This window comes from Polypterus senegalus, chromosome 1 (assembly GCF_016835505.1).
Source record: "Polypterus senegalus isolate Bchr_013 chromosome 1, ASM1683550v1, whole genome shotgun sequence".
Taxonomy (NCBI): Eukaryota; Metazoa; Chordata; class Cladistia; order Polypteriformes; family Polypteridae; genus Polypterus; species Polypterus senegalus.
Window position 1 is genome coordinate 176,239,872 of NC_053154.1, and position 22,233 is coordinate 176,262,104.

The window sequence follows — 22,233 nt, forward strand, 5'->3', positions numbered from 1 at the left end:
ATCTTCCATCTTAATATAAACACAACTGACATCTTAAAACAGAATATTCTAGTAAATAGATTATCTTTGCAGGACGATGACGAGTAAAGACAAGGTTTGAGCCTGAAAAGCATGTTCAAACTCTGCAGTGCTTGAATTACTAGTAACAAGTAACCAGTCACAACCACCAGTATACCTGTTAGAAGCCCAATGTACATATTGGTTAAAGGTGAACATCTTATTTGTTATGAGATTCCTCTTGTGTCCTCTCCTTGACTACATAAGGTAATATCCTTTTTTTAATGAAGTATAGCCATCTGATTTAATCTGATAAAGGTTAAGGGCCATTTGCTAGGGCTGAATGAACCCTTGAAAAACTGTGACAAGACCATTGTTAGATCATTCAGACCATCACATGTGATCTACAAACTGTTTAATATTTAGATACTTCTCTTAAAGTAGTACGCCCTGTCAGTTGAAAAAAGTTACCTGCTGCATCCCTGTACATTTTTGTTTCCAAGCTGTACATTCCATGAAATTTCTCAACACTACATCAGTATTTGTTAGTCTACTAGATGACTAGGTGAATTAATAACATTAAAGTTTTTTTTTTTTAATTTGGGGAACGTGTATCGATGAATATCGAAAAAAATAATGTAGGCATGTATGTGAATTACTGCTTTCTTCATTTTCCCCTGAAACGAAATAAAGAATCTAATGTGTTGGTTTGATTCAATGATTTGCGGCTGCGCAAAACCCCAGAAAACTAGGTCCATTTTAACATAAAAGAAATGCTAACACGAACATTTTGACTGACTTCTACTTCAGCGCTTGTTATTATGTTGTTGTTATTTTCATCATACATCGTAAACGCTTGCGAACAATTCTGAAACTGTGCTTTTCAATTTAAATTAGCGAGCACGTGCCCACCCCTCGATTCATTGCCGAATAAACCTGGATTAGTCACATGACATCCCCAAAGCTCCCACAAAATTATTCGAAAATTACTGCATAGAAGTGCCTGGTGTCCGCTCCTTGGTATTGTTTTTGAGATACGCTGAGCGCTCCGCAGTATTCAAATTAAGACAACCCACCCCCTATACCTGGAAGGTTTGCGCAGTCTCACGACGGAGGTGCAATACAATTGCAAGTTACAGAAAAGATCAGGAGTTAGTACGAGGTGAGTATTTAATAATAAGTTAGACTAGCAAATGTTCAGTTCTTATCCACTCCATTTTTTTTTTAAAATGTGACAAGTTAGACTAGCAAAAGATAAAGTTCTGTCCCATAGCATTTTCAGTTTAAATCGTGTATTGTCTGTTTAAAACAGGGGTTCCCAAACTTTTGGACGTCAAGTACCACCTGGGGTTAGATGAGTTGCGTTGCATACCACCCGAATTTTTAACAAAAAAATTAAAAAGCAAGTACTGCAATGAATGATTAATTCTTAATTAGGTAATATAGAGCAAATTCACGACACTGACTACAATATTGAATGAATTTATGTTAGTACAACTGTGTAAAAGACGATTAAGTTTTCGTCAGTTAACACGATGCAAGTCCGTCGCCATTTTAAGAATGATGTTAAAATTTGGATTGGTCTCTCCTTTAACTTTGAGTTTTGAAAAATAAACCAACCCCAAGGTGTTCATAAATTGAAAACAGTACAGTTGAAGGTCACTTTTTTTTTTCTTTTTTCTTTGCATGCAACATTTTTTGCTAAAAAATGGAGCTCAAATTAAAATATTACACCAACTTGGAGGATAGTGTGTCATTCAGCCCCTTACAAACACATCAATCTGTCTTATTTTCCCAGACTAACAGAATGTAAATTATTTAAGACCCCTCTAGCCCTAGAACCTGCTCTGTATATCTGTGGTCATGTGTATGAAGAAGACTCTATGTGAAATGTACACGTGTCAGGTTTCATCTGTGTTTTAGGTGCTAGGTATGGGGTGGGGGTCTAATTGGGTCCCCCAAATTACCTTATGGACACCCTGAAAATCAACATTGTGGGATCCCTGGAAAGAAAACACATACCTCGTAGTGTTAAAAGTCACCAATTGCCTTTTACTGAGTTTGTAAAAAAAAATATCTCGGCATAGGTAGGACTGGAAGCAGTGGTCTGTTAGTGCTACATATGCCAATGTAAGTGCTGGAGAGGCAGCAACCATTCTTCAAGGAAAGAAAACGCATCTTTTAAGTTGAGAGAGTTCCAGAAAGAGGAAAAAGTTATAAATAAATTGAACTTGCGCTGGGCACCATGTCAGAGATAACAAAGCGTGTGATACCATGATACTGATGGAATACAATCTTAAGACTAGCTACATCTTCCTAGTTTTATATTTCTCATTTTGTTTCTTGTGGTCCATAAATCAGACAAGTGAATTAATCCGCCTTCTCAGTCTCATGGCATATAGTTTTGCTGCTTGTTACTTAATAAACAAACCCATTATTATTAACCTATGGCAGCGTTGTTGAGAAGGTTTCAATGTAGAGTTTTGCACTGGTACTGAAAATTAAACCCACTCTTATCCACTTCAGCTGAACCCTTTCCCACTAGTCCATATTGCAGTTCAACCCAAACACACCCATGCCTGCTATACTTTGAACCCTAAGACACAAAACCCACTGCAGTTTGTTTACAAACCCACTCCTGAGATTTCCATTTCCTGATGTCGTACATATGTTTGTTTTTATTTAATCATGAACAAAACAACAGTCCTTAGTAAACAATAGATGGTTGTGTCCAAATGTATTTTATTTGTAACAGCTAAACTGTAATGTGTACAGATCGCAGCATATGCATTGACTTTATATAGTTAGGGAAGCAAGTTCTCATGGTTTTCTTCCAACATCTTAAAGATGAATTTCTGATAAGAATATATTGTGTGAATCTGCCTACTGTTTTTCATTTGTGTTAACTACTTTGTGCATGGTTTATGAATGAGACTTCACTATATTAGTTAGTTGTCTGGTTGGATTTTTCCCTCAATAAACAGCTAAGTGAGGGCTAGCTGGTTCTGGATTACATGGTGTTGGGTAATTTTGTGTCATTGAATCAGTTTTATTTTTTTTTATTAATTTTATTACAATCAATACATAGCAATCAAGTTTTTACAAAAAAAAGAACAGATCGATCCCCACCCCTGAGAGAGAGAGCAAGCCAAACGGTGTAAAATTTAAGGCTTGTAAAAATACCTAAATTAATAAATTCTCTGTGCTTTATAAACTTATTTTAAAATATTACTGATTAGATCCTGCCATGTTTTGAAAAAAGTCTGTACGGATCCTCTAACTGAGTATTTGATTTTTTCCAATTTCAAATAGTATAACACATCGGTTTCCCACTGACTTAAAAGAGGAGAGTTTGGGTTCTTCCAGTTTATCAGAATAAGTCTGCGTGCCAACAGTGTAGTGAATGCAATCACAATTTGTTTGTCTTTCTCCACTTTAAGCCCCTCTGGAAGAACCCCAAACACAGCTGTTAATGGGTTAGGAGGGATTGTGAGCCCAAGGCTGTCTGAGAGGTAATTAAAAATTTTTGTCCAGAATAATGCTAATTTGGTGCAGGCCCAGAACATGTGACTCAGTGAGGCTGGGGCTTGGTTACAACGTTCACAGGTTGGATCATGCCCTGGAAACATTTTGGAGAGCTTTAGTCGAGACAGATGTGCTCGATATATAATTTTGAGTTGTATAATTGTATGCTTTGCGCATATGGAGCTCGAGTGAATTCTCTGCATTGCTACTTTCCACTCCTTTTCTGATATATTAATTGAGAGGTCTTTTTCTCAGTGTCCTCTTGGATCTTTGAAAGGAAGGGGTTGTAAAATGATTTTATATATTGTAGAGATGGAGTCTAATTCCTTAAAATTGAGCAATATTTTTTCCAGCGTGGATGAGGGTGCAAGATGAGGAAAATCTGGAAGGTTCTGTTTAACAAAGTTCCTGATTTGAAGATAGTGAAAGAAATGTGTAGCTGGAATGTTAAATTTGGAATGTAATTGTTCATAGGATGCAAAGACGTTGTCTATATAAAGATCTCTAAGCAAGTCAATTCCTAATTTTTCCAGATATTAAAACTGCATATGTTTGTGAAGGTTGAAAGAGGTGGTTCTCTTGCAGGGGTGCCACAGATAGAAGCTTCTCCGTCTTAAAATGCTTTCTACATTGGTTCCAGATTCTAAGTGAGTGGAGCACAATTGGGTTATTAGTGTATTGCCGATAACGTGTGTTTATTGGAGCGCAGAGCAGGGAATACAAAGAAGTACTGCAGGATTTTACTTCTATTGCGGTCCATGCCTGTGCATGTTCTTCTATTTGTGTCCAGGTTCTTATCGCCTGTATATTTGCCGCCCAGTAATAAAACTGGAAGTTAGGTAGAGCCATGCCGCCTTCTGCCTTTTGTCTTTGTAGGGTCGCTCTTTTGATGCGTGGATGTTTTGAATATCAAATAAATGAGGTTATTGTTGAATCTAATTGCTTAAAGAATGATTTATTAATGTATATTGGGATGTTTTGAAATAAAAAAAGGAGCTTAGGAAGAATATTCATCTTAACAGTGTTAATTCTTCCAGCTAGTCTGAGATGAAGGGTTGACCATCTATGCAAGTCTTGTTTAATTTTTTCCATGCAGACAATGAAATTTTGTTGATATAGAGCTTTATGTTTACTTGTGATGTTTACCCCTAGGTATTTAAATCAGTTTTATTTTTAATATGACATTTAAGTCCCAGAATAAAATGAACTTGTGTTCAGCATGACAAGACTTTCAAAGTAATGCATTTTACCTGAAATCTGTCAGTTGAAAAGGTTAAAGAATCACCCAAACATCCACATAGACAATGGAAAAAAATTGTGGTGTTTGCTCCTGGGATGGTGAAATTATGAGATATTAGTAGCGCTGTTGCCTTTTGGCATTATTTTACCTCCTCTCTGAACTATGAATGGTCAATGTTAAAATTGTATTGTTTCTTTCAAGACTTTTTTAGGTCAATTTCACAGAATAACAGTAAGATGTTCATGGGATGCTCATTTTGAGTATTTATTGGTTCAGTGTGAATAAGCAAGCATAATTCTCCTGAAGTTAGGTTAAAGAAGTTTATAAGGTTTATTACTAATTATTTAATGAGTCATAAAGATGGTGAATTAGTAGTTGGGGTTTCATGTATAAATGGTGCGTATGCACAAAAATATTGTGTACGTCCATTTCCACTCTGACTTCAAGATGTATAAAAACTAAGCGTAGTGTAAAGCCACACACGTTTTCACAGTAGCCTCACACCTTTCATACGCACTTTTCTGCTTGGTTTTGTAAACTGGCAACCTGCAGTGTCAAAGCAGTGCTACTGTTTCTGTGTCATTTACATTTCTTTTTCATATTCGTATCCATGACATGAATGTTATCAAACACACTGAACATAATCGCATATCGTTTACAAATTTAATTCACTTGATTGTTAGCATTCTGTAGCAATATAATGGTACATGGAATGGCCAAATTATTCCAACTACCATAGCTGCATTAGCATTGTTAGAAGACTTCATATGGAAGAATTAGAAGAGAGCGTGTATTTATAGATGATGACTGACTTCAGAGTCCATTTTGATTTCCAAGTGCTATCCTCTTAGAGCTGTGTACTGAACTGGCACTGGCATAAGAAAGGCAGACTCTGAGGAATGCTATCTGCAACTTTGTTCACTCGGTTTTCTACAAAACCTGAACTTGGGTATTTCACAAACATTACTGAGCCGTGCCAATGGTGATATTATCCACTTGTCATCCAGATAGATAAGATTCCCTTACACTGTGGTTGAACTGGAAAATATCAAAGTGCAATTTGCAGCAACGTCCAGTTTTCCAAATGTAATCAGAATGGTCAGCTGCATGCACATTGCTTTTGCATTGGTGCCGGACAAGTTGCATTAGCCTGGGATGAATCGCCAAAAGAATGAGCTAGCATTACATCATTTATAGCAGGAGGAGGAGGTTGGGAGCATGCACTGATACAGCACATTACCTGAACCATCTCAGAATCCCAATTTAGGAACGGAGTGCAGCTGTGCAATGGGTGACACCTCAGCACCACACTAGTTAGAATGGAATGGAACAGTGTGAGGTTTTTGTTACAGTGGCTGGAGTGCCAATCCTGCCACCATCCCCCAAGTTTTCCCTGCAGGTTGGAGGACCTGCTTGCAGGAGTGCCTATAAGAACGGCAACTCTGCATAGTTATAGGCGCTTTCTCCAACTAGTGCGGCAAAAGGCAAGCAATCCTTTTAGGGAGATAGCAAGTCACCTCAAAGAGCCATGTAAAGAGCACAGAATCAATCCGATGTGGTGCTCGCCACCAACGCTGCACTATAAAGGTTTCTTAAGAGAGTTAATTTACCTATGAAAATAGAAAGCATTTCCACTCTAATGTGCTGCCCTATAGTGCACAGAAAGTGTGTTGCATTGTATGTAGTGTGCTGCATAATGTGGCACACAATAGTGACTTGCCCATGCCTGAAGAGATGTAGTATGAAAAACTGACCCACCAAATGATCAGCCGAATTGGACAGCGTTACAACTTCATTTGAATGTAATTAGCAGAATGTAGAAACAGGTAATCAGATGCAGCATTTACTTGTTAACCAGTTCATTTAATTATTAGTCCATATCACATAGTACAGCCCTTATACTCCTTGGTTCATTTGCCACATCTCTTACAGCCACCATTTATGAACTTTGTGACTCCAGAACAGCGTCCATCAGTACACAGTCAGATGATCACCCAGTGGTTTCCGAGGCAGAGGTGTCTGCACAGTAGCCCCATCACTGCCTGGAGTCATGTTTCAGCTTTTGTAGTATTGTCTGAAACAGAATAAACAGATAGTGAAGAGTTTACTTCAGTAGAGTTTACTAATACAGTATATGGCTCCAAAAATAGTTTTCAAAAAAACCTTTTAAACAAATGAATGAGACTGAGTGCTTCCTTTGATGTATAAATCCTTCCTTTCATTATATTATCAATAATTTAGTTCTGACTTAAACTAAGAAAATATTGGAAAACTAGTGAAAGCCTAGATTAAGATACTTTGTACAGTTTAAATTGCCTATCCATTCAGTCATTTTTTCCTGACATGTTTATCCAGCTGAGTGTCATAGGAGACCAGTGGCTATTTTTGACAGCTTTGGGTACAGGGACAGGGCTTCAGTCAATCGCAACATTTACTCACATACGCACCCATACAGGGCCAATATAGAGTCACTTATTAACCTCCCTTTGATGTATAAATCCTTCCTTCCACTGCATTGCCAATAAATTAGCTTTGAATTAACATTAAAGAAATGGAAAATTAGTGAGAGCCTAAATCCAAACACATTGTGTTCACCATATGCAGTTTAAATCATCCATCCACTTATTTTACTGTCCTGTTTATCCAGTTTAGTGTCACAGGAGAGCAGTGTCTAAGTGCTTCAGGCCATTGCCGGGTCCTTTCACATACACAAACATACAGAGCTTAAATAGAGTCACTAATTAACCTATTCTACAGTGTAGGAGGAAAACCTACACAGACATGGAAAGAACAAGTTAACTCTAGACAGACAATATGCAGGATTGGACTTCAAACTTTAGATCCACAAGGCAGCATTGTTAGCTACTGCACCACCATACTACCCATATTTTAACCAGTCAATATACAATTAAACATATCCATAGGTTTAACATATCTGTAGTTTTAAATACATATGTTAAACAATCAAAATTTAATTACAGATCTCTAATTTTAACTAGCCAAAAACATGCATTGTAGATATTTAATTTTTTGCAATTCAAATTTAGATTTTAAATATGACCAGTCAAAGAATGCATTTAATTTCAAATTGGCTTGCCATAGATAACTGGTTCTCAATCTTGGGGACATTATGTGGTTCCAGGTTTTTGTTCCAACTGTCTTCTATTTTTATTTGGACTCCTAGTTCTATTAGGCAAGTTATTTTCTAGTTTCTGTGTATTTGAGTTAGTGTGAAAACTATAGAAATAAGTTTAGTAAAGTTTTATTACAATGCCATATGTACCAAACATTTATGTATATTATAATGAGATAATTTTTGTGTGTGTGGTGTTGGTTTTTTTTTTTTTTTTTTCTTCTTTAAACTTTGTTTTAAGATTGTCATCACGGTCTTCATTTTGCTTTCCTAGCTGCTCCAGATATATTCACAGTTTACTAATTAGCGAGTCTGAAATGGAAGTAGTTTATATTCTTTCAGCATTCAATGTCATTTGACTGTGTGTCTGTCCTGCTTGTTTCTAATTGTTGTCATCATGATACATGTAAGAGAAACAAACTACACAGAAAAATGGTAGATTAATTGAAAAAACACAAAAGTTAAGCCTTTAACGCTAAATTAAAAAAAAAAAAATCATAAAATGGAAAAAAATATCACAATACTCTGCTTTTCTGAATGCAGAATAAGAAAAGTGAAAAAGCAGTTAATTAAATGAGATCATTTAGATGGTAAAAGTCGCATGAGATCCACAGGATTAAATTAAGGAACCACTGCCATCGAAGAGTCCTTATTGTTGGTTCTGTGTCTTATTTTGCTTTGATAAATGTTGTGTAGCAACCTTGGGTATAATTAAGGAGCTACATTAATAAAACTTTTATTGTTATGTACTTATTACAGTTAATTGATGACACTAAAATGTCCTCTGATTTATGAGTACATGTACTCCACAGACTGGTATTCCCTATCTAGAGTTGTTTTTCTGTGGTGCCATTGGTTAATATAAAGAAAACAGAACTAAGTATTAAACTTTTTCAAAGAGGACTCGTAATATAAAAAGCAAACTGCCACATCACTCAATAATAAGCCCATCAGTAATTTTATCCTTTAAGCATTCTGATCCACCATCATTGTACATGCAGCTACAGCTTCAGATAACTCGGCAGTCTTTTGAACATGGAGACATTATTTGCTTATTATATGAAATGGATTTCTTGCATCATACTGTTATTACATATACTGTTAATTCAAGCAGATTGTTATACTTAAATTTTAAATATGCTTCTTTGCTTTGGAATAAGGATTCCTTTTTCAGAAATTACTAAGAAAAAGCCAAACTACCTGTTGTATTCCGTTTCTTCACTTGACTCTCCTCATTCTTTGTCAAGAGTCCTGCCTTGAATTCAAAAGACTCGTATTATGGTATTGATTTTCCTGTTAATAATGTGCACTGAATTTTCCAGAAGTATGTATTTAACAATGTTTTAGCAAGAAATGCATGTGTTTTTCAATTTTGAACAGGCAAACTGCATAGCTGGTATGGATTATGCAACACCAGAATTTTGAGATTTTTATTTTCTTTTTTCATGGACATTGTTTTCCAACTTACAGCATTGGTAGTCATTGAGTTCTATCATATCAACAATTGTTTTCCATTCTACTTGAAAATGTAAATTAATTTTGTTTTTTTATTTTGGTCATGACATTCTGGATATAAAATTAAACTGCCTCCGGCCCTGCAAATTGTCATCCAACTTTCAGGGAAATCTTAGGGGTTGGTGGCAGGTTTGGCACTCCAGTCACCATAAAAACTTCACTTAGCTCTGAAACGGCAGACAGGACTCCTTTCTGCTCTCCGTGGAAATAGCTCTGCTGGAAGGTTGCACGCATTATACAGGGAATGAGGGAAAGCCCCAGGGAACCTCATCCCTGGAAGAGTCGAAACCGCTGGAGAGGCAGTGGGGTCAGGCCTTTTGGGGATCGGAACTGATGAGAAAGAGAAGTGTCCCTTCCCTAGCACTGATCCCTGAGGAACACCTCATTTGGAATCACCTGATTCTTAAAAAAATTTTTCTTGTACCATAACCCTTTGCTTACTATGTTTAAGCCATTTTAGGGATATTGGACTTATTTAGGAGTTAGTTATAAACCCCCTAATCATCCATGTACATCATTTTGATATTAAAAACTAAACGTTTAGAGTGGGATAGTGTAGTCATAGGAGAACTTTAATTACACAAAATATTAACTGGGCTAACCTTAAAAACACAGTATCTGATCAGAATCCCTCTTATTCACAATTACTTAACACTAGAATTACCAAAGCCTACGAAAAAAACCCGTAAACCTGGCCCATCTTAAATCCATTTGCAACATCAGCGTCTTTTTGTCTTGTAAATGTGTCGATAAGCCCAAGCAGCAAACAGCCTGCTGGGGAGAGTGCTGATTCAGTAGTCGCGACCGCGCACATAAAATCTGTTGCTGGGGATACGCCACACATACAATAATCGGCTCCACGCCACCACTGGACGCCTGGCATCTTTTTTTGGCAACAAGTTCGTTTATGTTTGGTGTGAGGTTCTGTGTTGTGGAGATTCTCAGGATGGATTGCAGGTGCTCATCAGTGAGGCGACTCCTGTGTGCTGTTTTGTTAGTCGTCATCACTGAGAAGAGCTTCTCACACAGATATGTGCTACCAAACATGCACAAGGTTCGAGCCGCATGTAGACAGACTTTTTTTGTTCTTAAAAGTCACCAAAGCGACGTGCAAACTCAGTGCGCTCAGTTTATCAGCAAAGTGCGTATTTTGGGAACACCGTAGTGACGACTTGGTTCAACATTACTTGGCAACAGGGAAAGTGGGGCAAGTTGCACTGGTGCATTTGTGTCTCCCATAAAAGCAGCTTCACTTGAAATCACTTTGTGATTGTGCACGGGTAAAAACGTCCGCTGAAGTGTCAGATTCTTATTTAATTCTTCTGCTTTTTGTATCTTCTGCATTGCATTCAGGTCTTTCAGGTTACCCTGATGTTTTGTCTCATAGTGCCATCTTAGATTAAATTCTGTAATTACAGCCACATTAGCTCCACAAATGAGACAAACGGGTTCAGTAAACATATACTCAGCCTCCCATCGGTTTTTAAAGGCTCTATTTTTTATAATCAACTTTTCTCTTCAGCATCGTGTGAGCTAGCTTCGCAATAACTTGCAGCATCATAAGCTAGACTTGATTAACGCGGTAAGTGTTCGGCAAGGCAGCTGAAGCGCTGCATTATGGGATCTGTAGTTTATTGTGTTGCCAGCGCTTCATATACCCGGGCCATTAATAACAATAATACAGTATATAAAATGATCTCGGGCGGATATAATTAGACGCCGGGCGGATGTGGCCCGCCCCTTGAGTTTGACACATATGGACTAAATAGAACTTGAAAAGATATATTTTTTCAAATGTGATCGCGCAATTCAGATAGAGTTGACGCGCACTTCAGCCTGCATGCCTCAATAAGTCATCCTCCCCTCGCTCTTACTTTTTTACCGTTCATCTAATGAATACACTGAGTATGGCTTTATCAAAACAATCATTGATGGCGAATAAAGTATCCATTATTCGAGTATGTAGATCGGGATATATATATACATATACCCGTGTATCGCAGCGGAGACGTAGTGTGTTAAAGAAGCTATGAAAAAGAAAAGGGAACATTTTAAAAATAACGTAACATGACTGTCAATATATAGTAATTGTTTTGTGAGTTTTATTGAATGTTGCTGTCATCAAGGATTTGATTATCATTATTTCTTTCAATCAGGGTCGTATTTGTAGGATGTGTTGTGTTCAAGTTACATTCCGTGTTTGTCAATCGTTGTAAAGATAAGAGGTTTCATTCATCGATTAGTTCCTTACTGCATCAATAAACACCTCGTCTTCCTTTTTATCTGAGATGTGACAAACTGCATGAACAGGTTTTTTCTTTTTTACACTGTCTTCCTTTAGCAGGACATTCACTTTTTCCACCGTGTGCTTTGTTTCCGCAGTAGCTGCACTTATGAATATGATTGTATGTATAAGACGCTTCATATTTTTTTGCTGCCTTCTCAATTGTGTAATTCGGTTTTTGTTCAGCACTCTTTGGAACTGTTGCTTTTTGTCTGTGCACTGCGTCAGTTCACGTGAGCCGCTTGGTGTTCTTGCATCGAAGGTTCCCAGCTGTGCTGGTGCCATCTCGTGTAATGTCAGCTAAGACCCGGCACTTAAAAGTTTCTCTCGCAGTTTCAATGAGTTTGTGCCAAACACCACCCTGACCATCTCATCTTCCTCTGCATAAGCACAGTCCTTCACCCGTGAATATTTACCGGCAGTGTTTGTATTGGATTGCCGCTGATGGACGGCCTTATATGGGCAGGCACTAAATTACAAACGCTAGTGGCAGCCTGTCTATGAACTTAATTTAATATAAATTTACGGTTCACGCCGTGCTTTGTTTCCGCAGTAGCTGTACTTATGAATATGCTTGTATGCATCATTTGCTTCATAATGTTTTTCTGCCTTCTCAATTGTGAAATGGCGCTTTGTGCTCATCGCTGTTTGGAGTTCTTCCTTGTTCTCTACGCATTACGTGGGAGGCGGATGATGTCACACCTAAACTCCCCCACGGCTATCTCCAACTCAACTCTATTACATTATATGGAGAAAAATAGCTTCCAGTTATGACCCTTACGCGTAGAATTTCGAAATGAAACCTGCCCAGCTTTTGTAAGTAAGCTGTAAGGAATAAGCCTGCCAAATGTCAGCCTTCTACCTACACAGGAAGTTGGAGAGTGAGTGAGTGAGTGAGGGCTTTGCCTTTTATTAGAATATATATATATATATATATATATAAGGCAAAGCCCTCACTGACTTTGCATTCCAAGCAAAGGGGAACTTCTGTCAATGCATGATTTCCTGGTACACCGATTACATTGATCAGCGCTTCCCGATTCATTTTATTCTCGCACCCCCTTGGTTTGAGAAGTAGTATGAAAAAATATGAGGTTAACACAGAAAAAAATCACCAATTAAAGCTTTATGAATAATCAATACTTTATTCGCCATCAATAATTGTTTTGGTAAAGCCACACTCAGTGTAATCCTCCTTCCATTTTATTATTTTTCCTCCACTAGCCAGGATTAAATGAACGGTAAAAAAGTAAGAGCGAAGCGAGGGTGACTCATTCAGTCAGGCAGGCGACAGCTCAATAGCTCGAATTTGGATATAAGTAGGTTCTATTTAGTTGCCAGAAATAGCTTTGGTAGGAATGGAAGTTGAATTTAGTCTTTAAATTTCTATGGTGAAGAACAATTTATGCAATGATGACTAAATTTAACTATATAAAGTCAAAACTTGTATATATAAAGTCATTCCCGATTTTTTTATATATATATATATGTGTATGTGTGTGTGTGTGTGTGTGTGTGTGTATATATATATATATATGTGTGTGTGTGTGTGTGTGTGTATATATGTATATATATATATATATATATATATATATATATATATATATATATATATATATATATATATATATATATATATATATATATATATATATATATATATATGACAGCAACACTCATCACTCACAACAGTGAAAAAACAATTACTTTGACAATCATGTTACGTTATTTTCAAAATGTTTCCTTTTTTTTTTCATTACTTCTTTAACACACTGCTTCTCTGCTACGAAGCGCGGGTATTTTGCTAGTCTATACTAATAAAAGACAAAGCCCTCACTGACTCACTCACTCATCACTAACTCTCCAACTTCCCATGTAGGTAGAAGGCTGAAATTTGGCAGGCTTATTCCTTACAGCTTACTTACAAAAGTTGGGCAGGTTTCATTTCGAAATTCTACATGTAACGGTCGACAACGTCCGCCATGTTGAACTTTCTTCTTCATGGCCCCATCTTCACGAAATTTGGTAGGCAGCTTCCCTGCGCTAACCGAAACCAATGTACATACTTATTTCGTGGTATGATGCCACTGTCAGCCGCCATATTGAACTTTCCAACGTCACTAATTCTCCAACTTCCCGGGTAGGTAGAAGGCTGAAATTTGGTACTTATTTCGGTGGTATGATGCCACTGTCGGCCGCAATATTGAACCTTTCAAAGGTCTTTGTTACTTATGGGCCTATCTTCAAGAAATTTGGTACGCGGGTTCCCAACGCTAACTGAATCCTACTTGCGTACATATATACGTCCATAGCCTGCAACTCGGTCACCCTGTGAGGCGGCGTTGGGTCCCCCATCCCAATACCTCCCACGTTGTTGGCTGCCTGCCTGCCTATATAAGGCCGTCCGTCACTCCAGTCTCTACATTCCCTTCCTTGCTTCGCCATGGGATTCACGTCTCCCTGCTGATAACTACAGCCTTTTTATTTAATCCACGGCTTCTCTGCTGTTTTATTGTTCATTTATTACGATTATAGTTATTGTGTAGGTATTTTAGACTTACTTTACATTGTTCAGGTACCCATGTCCTTTATCATTCCAACCGTACCCCAATTAACATGTCTATCGAGGTGATCACCATCAATCAAAGAACTGTCACCTACTGAGTGGTTTCCATGCCCGGAGATGGCACCTACCTTTTTCATTCTCTTTGTTACATATTGCACGGCCATATCAGGCTCACTCTTGATATCCGCAGGAACATTGTGTCTTATGTATTGAATGACTGGGACAGGTTCAAGGTGTGGACTGATGACGGTACAGGAGATAATTATATTACACAGGAGCACTATAAGCGTAAAATGCTTAAGTCCTTCACCTATGGATCTGCATGTGAGTTGATGGCTGCCGCTGAATTGTTCGCTTGTCGCTTTCAAGTGTACCGAAATGGCCAAATATTTTACACTTTTCGACAACCGCCAATGCCTCTTAAACATCTTAGATTCACAGGTGACGTTTTCAGTAGTGGACACTTTAATGTTTATGAATGTTTAAACTCTCAAAAGCTGGATGCGAAGTTATTGATGAAACCGGTTGTGTGCTTACAACGCTTGACAGATCCTGAATGTCCCTTTAACACCAGTCCCACAAATACTGTCGTAATTGAAACAAACCATGAAACTCAAACCGATTATGACAGCAGCAATCCAAGCTGTGAGATTTGAAACAAGATTACTGTTCACATGGCCAACTGTATGTTGCATGCTCGAGTAAGCTCAGCGCTCAGCTTGGTCATATTACAACCGGAGGGCTGAACTCACAATGTGGTATACAAAGAGATCCTTAACAAATAATTATTGGTATATTTTCCCTCAGTTTAAAAAGGTTTAAATTTCTTCTTAATAAAAATTTTAATGTAGTACTTCGCTGCTGCAAAGCGCGAGTATTTTGCTAGTATTAAAAATAAAATAGAAACGTATATGACAATACAGTAAGTATCTATACTAATAAAAGGCAAAGCCCTCACTCACTCACTCACTCACTCACCACTAATTCTCCAACTTCCCGTGTAGGTAGAAGGCTGAAATTTGGCAGGCTCATTCCTTACAGCTTACTTACAAAAGTTGGGCAGGTTTCATTTCGAAATTCTACGCCTAATGGTTATAACTGGAAGGTATTTTTCTCCATTAACTGTAATGGAGTTGAGCTGGAATGACGTGGGCGGAGTTTCGTGTGACATCATCACGCCTCCCACGTAATCACGTGAACTGACTGTCAACGCAGTGCATAGAAAACCAGGAAGATCTCCAAAAAGCGCTTAACAAAACATGCATTATTTAATTGAGAAGGCAGCGAAATAATAAGAAGCGAGCGAGTGACATATACTACCATATTCATGAGTGCTGCTACCTCGGAAAGAAAGCAAGGTGTAAACCTAAACTTTAAATTAAGTTCATAGACAGGCTGCCGCTGGCGTTTCTCATGCCCACAGGTAATGCGGGATACAAGTTTAATGAGAGGACGCAGGATATAAACGAGAGGTTTGATCACTTTGTAACTAAGTTAAAATTGCAGGTGAAGGGGTGTGCTTATGCAAATTCTGAGAGACTGCGTTTGTGGGGGATTGACAGTTAAGGCGGGTGGGGGAGTCACGTCATCATCTCCCCTCCCATTCATCTCATTTCGGTCTGAGCTGAGCTCCGCCGTCTTTCGAAGCAACTTCGTCACACTGCCACCAAATACTCCCAGAAAAATCCACAAGTTAATACACACACTGTCTCTAGAGTTTCTACACACTGAATCCTCCAGGCACTACTTACAAAAGGTCACATTGACAATCGTGTTACGTTATTTTTAAAATCTTTCCTTTTCTTAGCACAAGCACAGCTGAGAAGCTTCGGTGCATGTGCTCCATAACGCGTTAAAAAATAATGCATTTAATCACACTTTGCAATACAAGCAAAGGGTAACTCTTGTCAATGCATGCTTTCCTGGTACACCGATTACTTTGATCAGTGCATCCCGATTCATTTTACCCTCGCACCACCTTGGTTTGAGAAGAAGTATGAAAAAATATGAGGTTAACACAGAAAAACAGATCACCAATTCAAGCTTTATGAATAATCGATTCGCCATCAATAATTGTTTTGGTTAAGCCATACTCAGTGTAATCCTCCTTCCATTTAATAATTTTTCCGCCACTAGCCATGATTAAATGAACGGTAAAAAAGTAAGAGCGCGAGGTGACTTATTTAGGCAGGCATATATATGACAGCAACACTCATGACAATGTCAATCATGTTACGTTATTATTAAAATGTTTCCTTTTCTTTTTCATTACTTCTTTAACACACTACTTCTCCGCTGCGAGGCACGGGTATTTTGCTATATAAATATATATTTATATGAATGACCTCCAAAGAGCGCTGAGACTTTTGATATCGTGAACGTGTCTGCAAAAACTGGGGTCTCCTGGCCAGCAAAGGTCGAGCAGCCAGCGCGCGTGCATAGCTGTGCCAGGATTTGAGACGCTGACTGCGCTTCTGCCTTAATTCAAAGTAAGCACTTTTAATTTTTTTCATCCTCCCCCTGCGCTATAGCCCAGACAAGTGCAAACACGGGACCCCTTTTCTACACCACGGCAAAATAATATTAAGGCGATTCACACTTTCTTTTTGCACGTATACGATTATCAGGTCCTCACCTCGGATTATGAATCACAGCCGATTAATGGCGGCGACGTCTCACCAGTCTACACAATTCCCACCGCGACTGTCCCCAAAAGGCGATCATAACGTCAGCGAACACATCTCTCTATACTATATAAAAGAAAAAGGCAACTTTACTTTCTTTACACCTTTTTTCCTTTTATCCCAAACCAAAGCCTTTCTCTCTAACACTGCAGAGGACACAAAACAAATTTTCTTTAAATGCCGGTAAGGCACATTACCAGAGGCACACATTTGAACGTTCACATAGAAAATGTAATTTCTATACCACAGCCGTCGTGTAGCGCCTTTCAAAAGGGATCTACTACCGAGAGATGATCCATATATATTTTAGCTGCTGTTAGTTACTTACATGTTGTGTTACACAGTCTCTAAAATATAGTTTACCCGCAACCACTCCATTAGTGCTCAATGTACCTGTACTTCTTAAAACGTTAATGTTTTACTGTTTAATAACTTATAGACTATATTTTATTATTTTTCCCTTGCACTCAGTAACCAAAGCTATACACACACATATAGACACATACAAACATACACAGAAGTATATGTATGTGTATGTGTGTATATATATATATATATATATATATATATATATATATATATATATATATATATATACACACACACACACACATACATACATACATACATACATACATATACATACACACATATATATAATTTGTGTGTATGTATGTATGTGTGTGTATATATGATGTAGATAGGTATGTATATATATGTAGATATGAAGATATGTATGTGTATATATATGTATGTGTGTGTGTGTGTGTGTGTATATATATTACAGCAGCAATGCAAGCTGTGAGAAAACAGTAAAAAGGAGGCGTGTCAGACGTCGTGGTACATTTTCTGATGCAGCTACGAAAACAACTTCGTGACGCTGTCGCCAAATACACAAAACAATTACTTTGACAATCATGTTACGTTATTTTCAAAATGTTTCCTTTTCTTTCTCTTTCCTTCTTTAACACACTACTTCTCTGCTGCCAAGCTCGGTGTGTATATATATATATATATATATATATATATATATATATATATATATATATATATATATATATAGATATATATATATATATATATATATATATATATATATATATATATATATATATATATATATATATATATATATATATATATATATATATATATATATATATATATATATATATATATATATATATATATATATATATAGATAGATAGATAGATATGAGAACAACACTCATATCAATGACAAAACAATTACATTAACAATCATGTTACGTTATTTTTAAAATTTTTCCTTTTCTTTTCAGTACCTTCTTTAACACACTACTTCTCCGCTGCGAAGCGCGGGTATTCTGCTAGTAATTAATATTGCCTTAGTGTAAAACTTTATAACAATCTGTAATACACAATATCTGAAGAAGATATTTAGGAAAATGTTTTTATTTTTTTATCTAAAGAAATTTTTCAATAAAATTTCATTATATACATCATTTTTTGTAAACACTCTTGTTCAGGACCATCTACAACGTTGACAACAACATCTGTAAAACTTCTTACTCTTGATAATGCAACATATAACTGACCGTGGCTGAATACTGGTTCTGACAAGTAAATGGCAACTTTTTCTAAGGTTTGCCCTTGAGCTTTATTAATTGTTATGGCAAAGGCTAATGTAACTGGAAATTGTCGCCTTCTTATGGTAAAGGGTAAATTAGTAGAGGGTAGAGCCGAATCAATACGGGGAATATTCTGACGCTCATTTTCTTTTTTACAATCGATCTATTTGCTTGTATTTTTCTTTCTTTTTCAGCCTTTCTTTTGTTGATGTTTACTTGCTGAGCTGACCGTTCTTACAGGAGATGTTGCTTAGCCTATATACAATTTGAGTGTCTGTGTCTTTTGTCCTACTTGACGTGTCCTTTTTTTTTTTTTTTGGGTGGCATGTTGTTAGTAGTTAGTTAGTTAGTAAACATGCACAGGGCAGTATGTGTGGCGTCTCCCCAGCAATGGATTTTATGTGCGTGGCCGCAACTACCCAATCAGCACTCTCCCCAGCAATGCTGTCCTTTATTTGCTTATCATGCGCGGCCGAAGCTACGCCATTCACTGTGTGCTCAGCCTCCAGTGTGTGTGCGTCCACGATGCCGGTCGTGCGTGTGTCACCGAGCCTTGCGCGTGCGCACTTCACCAAAAGACACACACACATACGGACACCTGGACGTACACAGGGGTTTAAAGAGGATACTTACTGTATTGTCATACATTTCGATTTTATTTTTATTATTATTTTACTTTAGGCTTCTTGCAAAAATATTTTTGACAAGAAAAATTAAGACAACAAACAGAATGAGGTCAAGGTCCCTTGCCATTTAATGTAGACTGTTCCTACTAATGTTTATGCACTACTGTTCTAGTGTCCATTATTGTAATGGGCTTAATGTCTAGTTGTTAATATTATACCATAAAAACATGCATTTGGTTTGTGTCTGTAACAACCGGTGTAAATTTATAGTACTGTACTTGTAAAAGTTACCTTTTTTTTTTTTCCTGATCTTGCCCAGTCTCCACATTTTGGTGCATGGTGGTGTACACACTTCTCTCTATGCTGTGGTTAGTATTACACTGAAGGGGCACCTGACACTGACTGACTGAGTTTGCTTTCCTGGGGGAAGTGGTGGTCTTGAAACAGTAGTTTGTCGATGTTGCATCTTCTCTTGCTTTATCCATCGCCTTTTCTTGTAAGAAGCAAGCAAGTTCCTCTGCAAGGTGAGTGAAGAGAGAAGTGTGCGCATTGCAACAGGTACACACGTCATAAATGTAGGAAGGACGGTCCTTGCATGTGTGTGTGAACTGTTAACATTTGAATCTGATGATTGCATATAGCTCTGAACTGACCTCTCTGTACTATTCTTTCCTCTGCATGTCCTGGAGTACAAAAGAAACGGCACCATACCATACAGCAACGTGTGGGGACTGGCAAGGTCAGGGGGAGAAAAAAAAAATGCAGTCACTGATTACAACCGCAAGATGTTATGCGAATGAATATAAATAATATGAATAATGTTGCATCCGTGCCACAGTGTTTTCTGAAATGTACTATACAGGTCATAAAATGAATAATTCCAAATATCATGTATACCTATGTCTCTCTTTTTTTTTTTTTTTTTTGTCATCAGTGCGACTTTGACATCATAGACCATAAGGTGCATACTAATTCAGTGTGAGTAGGAACACTCAATAAAACTGAATTAAAAAAAAAAAAAATCAAGTGGTGGTGAGATACAAAGAAGGCAGATTCACCAGCGTTTGTGTGTCAGCTTTTATCCATCCAGATTAGAGAATGTCCAGTTCCATTGCCTCAAATCACCACTCATATCTACAGTTACTCCCAGTTTCAAATAAAAACTAATAGCGTTAGATCCCTAGGGCAGTAGTATGTATCATGATAGCGCTTGCTGCTTGTCTTTATCGGCACATTTACAGGACAAAAGATGCTGACGGAGAGGTATGATGGGATTTAAAGTGGGCCGGAATTATGAGTTTTATTTTGTAGGCTCTGGTAATTCTAGTATTAACCATAAGAGTAGCTTACTACTCAAAACCTAAATTTGCGAGGGAGCTGGTTTCAAACTTGCAACCTCTGGATTATAATTTAGCAGTTCTTACCGCGCAATGCAAACTGTTGTATTGTACTTGTACCTTTTTTGTGAAAGTGTTTATTTGATATTTGGACATAAGCCTTCACACACTATATAGTTCATGTCTACAATTTGTCATTTAATACTAAAACATGAAAAATGTTTTCAAGAGATTTAAGATGGGCTGGGTTATGAGTTTTTTTCATAGTAATTCTAGTGTTAAAGAACAGAAATTTGGAGCTGCTTATAACCGAGCACAACATCATTTACAAATAACATAAATAGCTCAGATTTAAAAGAAATACTTCGTACAAAGTTACAGAATAGTACAATTATAAAGGAAATGTGAGTGTGTAGTATGTATGCATGTGTGCACACATATACGTGTGTGTGTGTGTGTGTGTGAGTGTATATACTACAGGGTTCCCACGCGTCCTGGAAAACCTGAAAATTTTGAGGGTTATTTTCCAGTCATTGAAATGACCTGGAAACTGATCGAAATGGCCAAATGTCCTGGAAATAATCTTTCTTGTCCTGGAATTTTATTTCTGTTTTCGCCTTTTAATTTTTCTGTTTGAAACAGCTTGCTGTTCGTAAGTCTAGATATGATGACAGCTGAGCTAGGTCGTGGCCTCTGCTGCGCAATGTCTCCACCTACTGAGACATGTATAGACAATTATATTTGAGTTTTGACCCTCGTTGCTCTAGCTTGTCAGTAGCTGACAGGAGAACAACAGAACATCAGTTCATCACTTGAAATTTCTGCTGAGTGCATGACTGTAAGTATGACCACAGTGCATATGATGCAACTGACAATTTTGTTACTTCATACCGTCTCATGTGGACCCAGGTCGCATATTAAACATGTCAAGTAAATTGGCGATGTTAATTTCTGTTAACCTGTTAATGGCAATTCCCATTAGGTGTTAGCATAGTGCTAATTGTCTAAGGACGGTAATCAGAATCAGAATACTTTATTGATCCCGGAGGAAATTGCTTAATCAATCTAAAATCATTTTGTAGGCCTACGTGGTCCCACTGTTAAGTAAATAAATTCAGTGAACCAAACCTAAAACAGCACGAACACAATAACGGTCTTAAAAAGAATTAGACTAAGAGCTACTGCTTTCATTTAAAACAAATAGGGCTTAGGCTACTTGAAGCCAACATCTAAATGCCTGTTCTTTGTTTGTTTGTGTAGGTTCGTGTGATATCCTTGCAGCCGAGCAATCGCCAAACAATAAATATTACTTGGCTTGTGCCGTTTATTTGCACAACTGAACACGCTTAACAGCTCCTGGCTCAACTTCTTATTCTAGCTTACTTCCATTATTCCACAGAACGTTAGCTCCCTCTAGAGGAATTATATGGGTATGCTTTCATATTAAGTTTACCACAGTTAGCCTACAGAAAATCTGTACTGGATCAGTATTTCTATTTAGCCTACATTTTTGTACATTACTGTATTTAATGTTTTTGACACTAATAGGCAGTGTTGCAGGAAAAATAGTAGCCTATAATGGTTAATTTAGAGAATGTATTTCTAATTACAGAAGTGAGGGAAAGCAGAATCATGTCAAGGTGGTGTACATTTAAGGAGGAATGGAAGATAAATCCTGAGTTCAGGGACTGGATAGGACATGTGACAGATAATGTA

The 22,233-nt window shown here is 37.5% G+C and overlaps 1 long non-coding RNA gene across 2 annotated transcripts in view; it reads left to right on the forward strand.

Annotated features, from left to right (window-relative positions):
* Window positions 1–931: 931 nt before the first annotated feature.
* LOC120518701 overlaps window positions 932–22,233 on the forward strand; it is a 79,768-nt gene continuing 58,466 nt past the window's right edge. For both annotated transcript variants that reach the window (XR_005631279.1, XR_005631280.1), the window contains exon 1: window positions 932–1,159. This is a non-coding gene — a long non-coding RNA (uncharacterized LOC120518701). The remainder of the gene's footprint in view (window positions 1,160–22,233) is intronic.